We start from the raw sequence: 10,905 nt of genomic DNA, 5'->3' as shown, positions 1-10,905 counted from the left end.
TATTGAACCTGCAGCACTGAATACTCTTTCTGATAGGACACTTGCTGCCGGGCAAGCAAGCTCCTGCAATGCATATTCTGCCAATTCTGGCCAGGTGTCTAATTTGGAGGCCCAGTAATCAAATGGGAATGACGGTTGAGGGAGAACATCGATAAGGGATGAAAAATAGTTAGTAACCATACTGGACAAATGTTGTCTCCTGTCACTTTCAATTGATGCAGCAGTACCTGTCCTGTCTGCGGTCATAGCAAAATCACTCCACAACCTGGTCAGAAAACCCCTCTGTCCAACGCCACTTCTGATGTGTGCACCCCTAACACTCCTAGTCTGCTGCCCCCTGGAGCTCGTGTGAGAACGATCACGTGCGCTGTGTGCTGGGAATGCCTGAAGCAAACGGTCAACAAGAGTTGATTGTTTGGTTGCTAATATTAGTTCCAAGTTCTCATGTGGCATAATATTTTGCAATTTGCCTTTATAGCGTGGATCAAGGAGGCAGGCCAACCAGTAATCGTCATCGTTCATCATTTTCGTAATGCGTGTGTCCCTTTTTAGGATACGTAAGGCATAATCCGCCATGTGGGCCAAAGTTCCAGTTGTCAAATCTCCGGTTGTGATTGGTTGAGGGGCAGTTGCAGGCAAATCTACGTCACTTGTGTCCCTCAAAAAACCAGAACCCGGCCGTGACACGCAACCAATTTCCTGTGCCCCCGGGAAAGGTTCGGCATTAAAAATATACTCATCCCCATCATCCTCCTCGTCCTCCACCTCCTCTTCGCCCGCTACCTCGTCCTGTACACTGCCCTGACCAGACAATGGCTGACTGTCATCAAGGCTTTCCTCTTCCTCTGGTGCAGACGCCTGCTCCTTTATGTGCGTCAAACTTTGCATCAGCAGACGCATTAGGGGGATGCTCATGCTTATTACGGCGTTGTCTGCACTAACCAGCCGTGTGCATTCCTCAAAACACTGAAGGACTTGACACATGTCTTGTATCTTAGACCACTGCACACCTGACAACTCCATGTCTGCCATCCTACTGCCTGCCCGTGTATCCTCCCACAAATAAATAACAGCACGCCTCTGTTCGCACAGTCTCTGAAGCATGTGCAGTGTTGAGTTCCACCTTGTTGCAACGTCTATGATTAGGCGATGCTGGGGAAGGTTCAAAGACCGCTGATAGGTCTGCATACGGCTGGCGTGTACAGGCGAACGTCGGATATGTGAGCAAAGTGCACGCACTTTGAGGAGCAGGTCGGAGAACCCAGGATAAGTTTTCAATAAGCACTGCACCACCAGGTTTAAGGTGTGAGCCAGGCAAGGAATGTGTTTCAGTTGGGAAAGGGAGATGGCAGCCATGAAATTCCTTCCGTTATCACTCACTACCTTGCCTGCCTCAAGATCTACTGTGCCCAGCCACGACTGCGTTTCTTGTTGCAAGAACTCGGACAGAACTTCCGCGGTGTGTCTGTTGTCGCCCAAGCACTTCATAGCCAATACAGCCTGCTGACGCTTGGCAGTAGCTGGCCCATAATGGGACAACTGGTGTGCAACAGTGTCATCTGCCGATGGAGTGGTTGGCAGACTGCGTTCTGTGGAAGAGCTGTAGCTTCTGCAGGAGGACGAGGTGGAGGAAGAGGAGGGGGTGCGAACGCCTACAGCCAACTGTTTCCTAGACCGTGGGCTAGGCACAACTGTCCCTAAATTGATGTCGCCTGTGGACCCTGCATCCACCACATTCACCCAGTGTGCCGTGATGGACACATAACGTCCCTGGCCATGCCTACTGGTCCATGCATCTGTAGTCAGGTGCACCTTTGTACTCACAGATTGCCTGAGTGCATGGACGATGCGCTGTTTAACATGCTGGTGCAGGGCTGGGATGGCTTTTCTGGAAAAAAAGTGTCGACTGGGTAGCTCGTATCGTGGTTCAGCGTACTCCATCAGGGCTTTGAAAGCTTCGCTTTCAACTAACCGGTAGGGCATCATCTCTAACGAGATTAGTCTAGCTATGTGGGCGTTAAAACACTGTGTACGCGGATGCGAGGATAAGTACTTCCTTTTTCTAACCAGAGTCTCATGTAGGGTGAGCTGGACTGGAGAGCTGGAGATCGTGGAACTTTCAGGTGTGCCGGTGTACATGGCAGACTGAGAGACGGTTGGAGACGGTATTGTTTCCGCCGGTGCCCTAGATGCAATATTTCCTCCTACAAAACTGGTGATTCCCTGACCCTGACTGCTTTTGGCTGGCAAAGAAACCTGCACAGATACTGCCGGTGGTGCGGAAAATGGTGGCCTTACAGTGACGGAAGGGATGTTGCGTTGCTGACTAGCTTCATTGGCCGAGGGTGCTACAACCTTGAGGGACGTTTGGTAGTTAGTCCAGGCTTGAAAATGCATGGTGGTTAAGTGTCTATGCATGCAACTAGTATTTAGACTTTTCAGATTCTGACCTCTGCTTAAGCTAGTTGAACATTTTTGACAGATGACTTTGCGCTGATCAGTTGGATGTTGTTTAAAAAAATGCCAGACTGCACTCTTCCTAGACTCGGATCCCTTTTCAGGGATTGCAGACTGAGCTTTAACCGGATGGCAACGCTGTGCTCCAACAGGTTTTGGCTTTGACACGCGTTTTGGGCCAGATACGGGCCCGTCAGATGGAACCTGTTGCGATGTTGATGCCTGCTGCGGCCCCTCCTCCACCTCCGCTTCTGAACTACTGCCGCCTGCACCCTGTTCCCCCAATGGCTGCCAATCGGGGTCAATAACTGGGTCATCTATTACCTCCTCTTCGAGCTCGTGTGCAACTTCGTCTGTGTCACTGTGTCGGTCGGTGGTATAGCGTTCGTGGCGGGGCAACATAGTCTCATCAGGGTCTGATTGTGGATCTGTACCCTGAGAGGGCAATGTGGTGGTCTGAGTCAAAGGAGCAGCATAGTACTCTGGCTGTGGCTGTGCATCAGTGCACTCCATGTCAGAATATACTTGTAATGGGCATGGCCTGTTAAATGTTTCACTTTCTAAGCCAGGGACGGTATGTGTAAAGAGCTCCATGGAGTGACCCGTTGTGTCGCCTGCTGCATCCTTCTCTCTTGTTGTAGTTTTTGCTGAGGAGGACAAGGAAGCGACTTGTCCCTGACCGTGAACATCCACAAGCGACGCGCTGCTTTTACATTTACCAGTTTCGGAAGAGGAGGCAAAAGAGCTAGAGGCTGAGTCTGCAATGTAAGCCAAAACTTGCTGTTGCTGCTCCGCCTTTAAAAGCGGTTTTCCTACTCCCAGAAAAGAGAGCGTTCGAGGCCTTGTGTAGCCTGACGACGAAACTGGCTCCACAGCTCCAGACTTAGGTGGAATATTTTTATCCCCACGACCACCTGATGCTCCACTACCACTACCATCATTACCAGCTGACAATGAACGCCCACGACGACCTCTTGCACCAGACTTCCTCATTGTTTTAAAATCTTAACCAAAGTAACTTTATTTGTTGCTGTCAAACAACTTACACGGTGAGCTATAACTTCAGTATGATTTCAATATCCCTTAACAGGTTGGTGAGACCACAAGGAAAATCAGGCACAATGTTACACACTCTGTTTTCTGTGGCACAAAATCACAGAGATGACACACACGCAGGACTGTCACTCAAGCACTAATGTCAATATTAATCTCCCACCTAATTTATTTATTTTTTTTTCTCAGGGAGACTTTAGAAACCAAATAATATTAAAAAAAAAAAAAAAAAAAAAGGCTTTCTATGGCCCACAATTAGAGAGAGAGAGGTGGCACACCCAGGAGTCAAGACTGGCGCACAAGCTGAAAGGGCAATATTACTCTCCCACTGTTTTTTTAAGTTTTTTTTTTATTTCAGGGAGACTTTAGAAACCAAATAATATTAAAAAAACCAAAAAAAAAAATAGCCTTTCTATGGCCCACTGAATGAGAGAGAGAGGTGGCACACCCAGGAGTCAAGACTGGCACACAAGCTGAAAGGGCAATATTACTCTCCCACTGTTTTTTTTTGTATTTTTTGTTTTTTAAGGGAGACTTTAGAAACCCAATAATATTTTTTTAAAAAAAATAAATAGGCTTTCTATGGCCCACTGAATGAGAGGGAGAGAGGTGGCACACCCAGGAGTCAAGACTGGCACACAAGCTGAAAGGGCAATATTACTCTCCCACTGTTTTTTTATGTATTTTTTGTTTTTTAAGGGAGACTTTAGAAACCCAATAATATTTAAAAAAAAAAAATAAATAGGCTTTCTATGGCCCACTGAATGAAAGGGAGAGAGGTGGCACACCCAGGAGTCAAGACTGGCACACAAGCTGAAAGGGCAATATTACTCTCCCACTGTTTTTTTTTGTATTTTTTGTTTTTTAAGGGAGACTTTAGAAACCCAATAATATTTAAAAAAAATAAATAAATAGGCTTTCTATGGCCCACTGAATGAGAGGGAGAGAGGTGGCACACCCAGGAGTCAAGACTGGCACACAAGCTGAAAGGGCAATATTACTCTCCCACTGTTTTTTTATGTATTTTTTGTTTTTTAAGGGAGACTTTAGAAACCCAATAATATTTTAAAAAAATAAATAAATAGGCTTTCTATGGCCCACTGAATGAAAGGGAGAGAGGTGGCACACCCAGGAGTCAAGACTGGCACACAAGCTGAAAGGGCAATATTACTCTCCCACTGTTTTTTTTTGTATTTTTTGTTTTTTAAGGGAGACTTTAGAAACCCAATAATATTTAAAAAAAAAAATAAATAGGCTTTCTATGGCCCACTGAATGAGAGGGAGAGAGGTGGCACACCCAGGAGTCAAGACTGGCACACAAGCTGAAAGGGCAATATTACTCTCCCACTGTTTTTTTAGGTATTTTTTTTTTTTCAGGGAGACTTTAGAAACCAAATAATATTAAAAAAACAAAAAAAAAATAGCCTTTCTATGGCCCACTGAATGAGAGAGAGAGGTGGCACACCCAGGAGTCAAGACTGGCACACAAGCTAAAAGGGCAATATTACTCTCCCACTGTTTTTTTATGTATTTTTTATTTTTTAAGGGAGACTTTAGAAACCCAATAATATTTAAAAAAAATAAATAAATAGGCTTTCTATGGCCCACTGAATGAAAGGGAGAGAGGTGGCACACCCAGGAGTCAAGACTGGCACACAAGCTGAAAGGGCAATATTACTCTCCCACTGTTTTTTTTTGTATTTTTTGTTTTTTAAGGGAGACTTTAGAAACCCAATAATATTTTTAAAAAATAAATAAATAGGCTTTCTATGGCCCACTGAATGAGAGGGAGAGAGGTGGCACACCCAGGAGTCAAGACTGGCACACAAGCTGAAAGGGCAATATTACTCTCCCACTGTTTTTTTAGGTTTTTTTTTTTTTTCAGGGAGACTTTAGAAACCAAATAATATTAAAAAAACAAAAAAAAAAATAGCCTTTCTATGGCCCACTGAATGAGAGAGAGAGGTGGCACACCCAGGAGTCAAGACTGGCACACAAGCTGAAAGGGCAATATTACTCTCCCACTGTTTTTTTATGTATTTTTTGTTTTTTAAGGGAGACTTTAGAAACCCAATAATATTTAAAAAAATAAATAAATAGGCTTTCTATGGCCCACTGAATGAGAGGGAGAGAGGTGGCACACCCAGGAGTCAAGCCTGGCACACAAGCTGAAAGGGCAATATTACTCTCCCACTGTTTTTTGTATGTTTTTTTTTTTTTTTCAGGGAGACTTTAGAAACCAAATAATAAGAAAAAAAATAAATAAATAAATAGGCTTTCTATAGCCCACTGAATGAGAGATAGCACACACAGCAGTGGCACACAAGCCCTGACTGAGGCCAATATTTTTCTCCCACTGATTGATGTAGTGTTTTTGTGTTGAGGTAGATTTTAGAACACAAATCAAGGAAAAAAAAAAAATGCTTTCTATGGCCCACTGAATGAGAGGGAGAGAGGTGGCACACCCAGGAGTCAAGACTGGCACACAAGCTGAAAGGGCAATATTACTCTCCCACTGTTTTTTTATGTATTTTTTTTTTTCAGGGAGACTTTAGAAACCAAATAATATTAAAAAAACAAAAAAAAAAAATAGCCTTTCTATGGCCCACTGAATGAGAGAGAGAGGTGGCACACCCAGGAGTCAAGACTGGCACACAAGCTGAAAGGGCAATATTACTCTCCCACTGTTTTTTTATGTATTTTTTGTTTTTTAAGGGAGACTTTAGAAACCCAATAATATTTAAAAAAAAAAATAAATAGGCTTTCTATGGCCCACTGAATGAGAGGGAGAGAGGTGGCACACCCAGGAGTCAAGACTGGCACACAAGCTGAAAGGGCAATATTACTCTCCCACTGTTTTTTTAGGTATTTTTTTTTTTCAGGGAGACTTTAGAAACCAAATAATATTAAAAAAAAAAAAAAAATAGCCTTTCTATGGCCCACTGAATGAGAGAGAGAGGTGGCACACCCAGGAGTCAATACTGGCACACAAGCTGAAAGGGCAATATTACTCTCCCACTGTTTTTTTATGTATTTTTTGTTTTTTAAGGGAGACTTTAGAAACCCAATAATATTTAAAAAAAAAAATAAATAGGCTTTCTATGGCCCACTGAATGAGAGGGAGAGAGGTGGCACACCCAGGAGTCAAGCCTGGCACACAAGCTGAAAGGGCAATATTACTCTCCCACTGTTTTTTGTATGTTTTTTTTTTTTTTTTCAGGGAGACTTTAGAAACCAAATAATAAGAAAAAAAATAAATAAATAAATAGGCTTTCTATAGCCCACTGAATGAGAGATAGCACACACAGCAGTGGCACACAAGCCCTGACTGAGGCCAATATTTTTCTCCCACTGATTGATGTAGTGTTTTTGTGTTGAGGTAGAATTTAGAACACAAATCACGGAAAAAATAAATAGGCTTTCTATGGCCCACTCAGTGAGAGATGGCACACACAGGGATGGCACTGTAGCAGAAATGCCAATCTTAATCTCCCACAAAAAAAAAAAAAAAAAAAAAAAAAACAGGGACTGTCCTACAATTACTATCTCCCTGCAGTAATCTAAGCCAGGTATGGCAGGCAGCAATAGGAGTGGACTGATGCACAAATTAAATAAAAAGTGTGGACAAACAAAAAAGATAGCTGTGCAGAAAGGAAGGAACAAGAGGATATGTGCTTTGAAAAAAGCAGTTGGTTTCCACAGTGGCGTACACACAGCAATACAGCTATCACGGAGCCTTCTAGGGCAGCCCAATGAGCTACAGCGCTGAGGGGAAAAAAAAAAAAAAATAGCTTCCACAGTCCCTGCACACCGAAGGTGGTGTTGGACAGTGGAAATCGCTGCAGCACAAGCGGTTTGGTGGTTAGTGGACCCTGCCTAACGCTCTCCCTGCTTCTGACGAAGCGGCAGCAACCTGTCCCTAAGCTCAGATCAGCAGCAGTAAGATGGCGGTCGGCGGGAACGCCCCTTTATAGCCCCTGTGACGCCGCAGACAGCAAGCCAATCACTGCAATGCCCTTCTCTAAGATGGTGGGGACCAGGATCTATGTCATCACGCTGCCCACACTCTGCGTTCACCTTCATTGGCTGAGAAATGGCGCTTTTCGCGTCATTGAAACGCGACTTTGGCGCGAAAGTCGCGTACCGCATGGCCGACAAGCACAGGGGTCGGATCGGGTTTCATGAGACGCCGACTTAGCCAAAAGTCGGCGACTTTTGAAAATGATCGACCCGTTTCGCTCAACCCTAGTCACTAGAAATGCAACTTTTTTGAGATTCAAATTCAACGGCTTTGTTGAATCACAAAAATTAGATTTGTTGGCAAGTGTAAAATTCTGAGGTTTCCTTGAGCTGTATTGAACCCATTTCAAGCTTTTTAACACAAAAATAGATAAAATAATGTCCAAGGGTAAATAGATGGGTGTGAGTAAAGATGGTAATCTGTGGTGACAGACCATTTAATAGCACACTGTACTAACTGTCTTTGTAAGCTTTTTAGAATATAAAAATAATAAAAAAAAATATATTGTTGCTATTTTTTTTAACACAATGATTACTCAGTCCTTTCCCAAAAAGGGACTAAATAAGTAGTGCTAGTTAGACATCTGGAATCCAAAATGCGACAGCAGAGCTCAGTATTGGTGTTGCATCTATGGGTGTCAAAATTGACTACTAAAACAAATGTACAAAAAATAATGTCACTGTTAAATGTCTGGATTTTTACAAATCATTTTGCCATATTTTTAATACAATTATTTCACTCTTCTGAAGTGTTAAAAGAAATGCTAGGTAGACGTGTGTAAAGCCAAAAGCTGCAACAGGCCACAGTATGAGTATGGTTGTATAGAAGTCAAATTTGACTAGTAAATACGTGTGTAAAAAAATATATTTATTTTTGACAAGGACAATTTGTAATGAATACAGTCCTTGTTAGATGTTCAGATTTTGATATTTTTTTAATATTTTTTAAAGATAATAAGATTAAGTTTATCCTATGAGTTTTTTATGAAGTTTTGATGCTGTACATTTTTGCTGTGCCAAAAAACACAGCGTCTTACATTTCCAGCAAAGAGGATGCGATTTACAGAGATCTCATGCCTACTGTGCTTTTTTTTTGCTATGTAAACTGACCTGCGGTGCGTGTTTGAAATCAGCAACATGTCAATTTCCCTTACGGGTACGTTGAAATTAATGTGCAGATTTTACCTATAAATTTGCATTAAATGCAGATAATGCATATGTAATCCACGCATGACTATATTAATAAAGTTTTGTCAAAGCCAAATACTGTACCAGTAAGTATCAAACACAAAGCAACTTTATTTAAAACACGACATACGAAAAAAAGACAAAAGCCACAACATCAAAAACTCAATAAAAGTACATGTAAAAAACACTCAAAAAGGCAAGAAAAAAATAGCAAGTAGCCTAATTTACCCAATAGGTGAAGAAATTTTGAAGAAAATCTATAGCATCAAAAACTCATCAAATACTCATTGTGGGGACAGAGCTTTATTCCCTCGAAAAAGAAATACAAAAACTCGCTTATGACAAGCACATCTTCTCTGACAGAGTTTAGATTTTGTTTTTCTTTAAACGATATTGTGTTGGCTTGATTGACATCTGTGTCCGTGCCTGCCACATCTGTTTCTGCTTCTGTTGCCAGGAAGCGCCATATCTTAAAAGCAGGTGTCAGGGAGAGACTAGGTGAGCAAGAGCTAATAACCCGGGCCCCTGCAATTTCCCTCAGACTAGGGAAATCCTGACTGACCCTCTACCTAGAGTTTACACTGATGGTGTGCATGTCTAGGCCTCGAACCTCACCCTGTCTCCTGAGCTCAGCCCTAGGCTGAAACCTGCGCCCACCACCCAGTGAAAAGGTAATACTCCAATACCCACAGTTAGCACAGACAAGGATAAAGGAAAATATACACCACGCCGCAAACACTCAGGAATACACTATAAATGTGCAGGGCAAAATAAACACAAATATAGGAAGGAGTAAATAAGACAAAGGAAAATACACCACCAGCAACGAATCTCCAACCACCAGCTCTCCTCACCAGACTGAGATAACAACGCACAAGACAGAAGCTATAATCGGCGATGCCCAATGATCAGGAGAACTATTTAAAGGCAATGGGAATGGCCCAGCTTCCAATCCGAGGATTAGGTAAATTAACCCCGGAACAGCTAGATAAAATCTAGCAGACGCCAATGAGCAAATAGTGGTCAAAAGCGGAATTACCGCTGTCTGTCAGACGACCTGGTCTGAACAGCGTCCGACATGACAGTACCCCGCCTTCTACGAGGGACCCCAGGGCCCTCACGGCTAATAGGACCTGGCTTGTCCGGATGACGGCGGTGAAACAACCTGACCAACCGGTCAGCATGACCTCTCCTCAGGCCCATAACCACGCCAGTGTACCAAGTACTGTAAAGTGCGACGCACTACACGAGAGTCAACCACCTTGGAGACTTCAAACTCCAAATTACCATCCACCAAGACTGGAGGTGGCATAGGCGCCGCATCCACAGAACCCACCACCTTCTTTAGAAGAGACCTGTGGAACACGTTGTGTATCTTATACACCGTAGGGAGCTCCAATCGGTACGCCACTGGGTTAATGACGGCGGTGACCCTAAATGGACCAATAAACCGTGGACCCAATTTAAGAGATGGTATTTTGAGTCTTATGTTTTTTGTGGATAACCACACCCAGTCATTCACACTCAGGTCCGGACCTGGCACACGCCTACTGTCAGCCACACGTTTGTACCTAGCACCCACACTCAACAGGCGCTGTTTAACTCTCCTCCAGACTGATGACAATTGTGTTCCTAACTGGTCCTCCTCCGGAACGCCGGAAGAGCCCCTCTGACTCAAGGTACAAAATTGAGCATGTAGCCCGTAAACACAAAAAACGGAGACTCCCCAGACGACTCCTGGCGGTGATTATTGATGGCAAACTCAGCCAAAAGAAGAAAGGTAGACCACTCCTCCTGGTTATCAGAGACAAAGCAGCGTAAGTACTGTTCCAAATTTTGGTTCATATGCTCAGTCTGACCATTTGACTGAGGATGAAACGCCAAAGAATGAGACAATTTGATTCCCAGCCGTGAGCAAAATGCTCTCCAAAATTTTGCCACAAACTGAGACCCCCTATCAGACACGATGTCAGACGGAACCCCATGAAGTCTGACCACCTCCTGCACAAATACTTGAGCCAGAGTCTTAGCGTTAGGCAACGCAGGCAAAGACACAAAGTGCGACATTTTAGAAAACCGATCAACAATCACCAAGATGACCGTGTTTCCAGCTGATGAGGGCAAATCAGTGATGAAATCCATGGAGATTTCCGTCCATGGCTTACTAGGTACCTCAAGAGGAAGTAG

The sequence above is a fragment of the Ranitomeya variabilis genome, chromosome 2 (genome assembly GCF_051348905.1).
Source record: "Ranitomeya variabilis isolate aRanVar5 chromosome 2, aRanVar5.hap1, whole genome shotgun sequence".
In the NCBI taxonomy this organism is placed as follows: domain Eukaryota; kingdom Metazoa; phylum Chordata; class Amphibia; order Anura; family Dendrobatidae; genus Ranitomeya; species Ranitomeya variabilis.
This window is presented reverse-complemented; position numbering follows the sequence as displayed.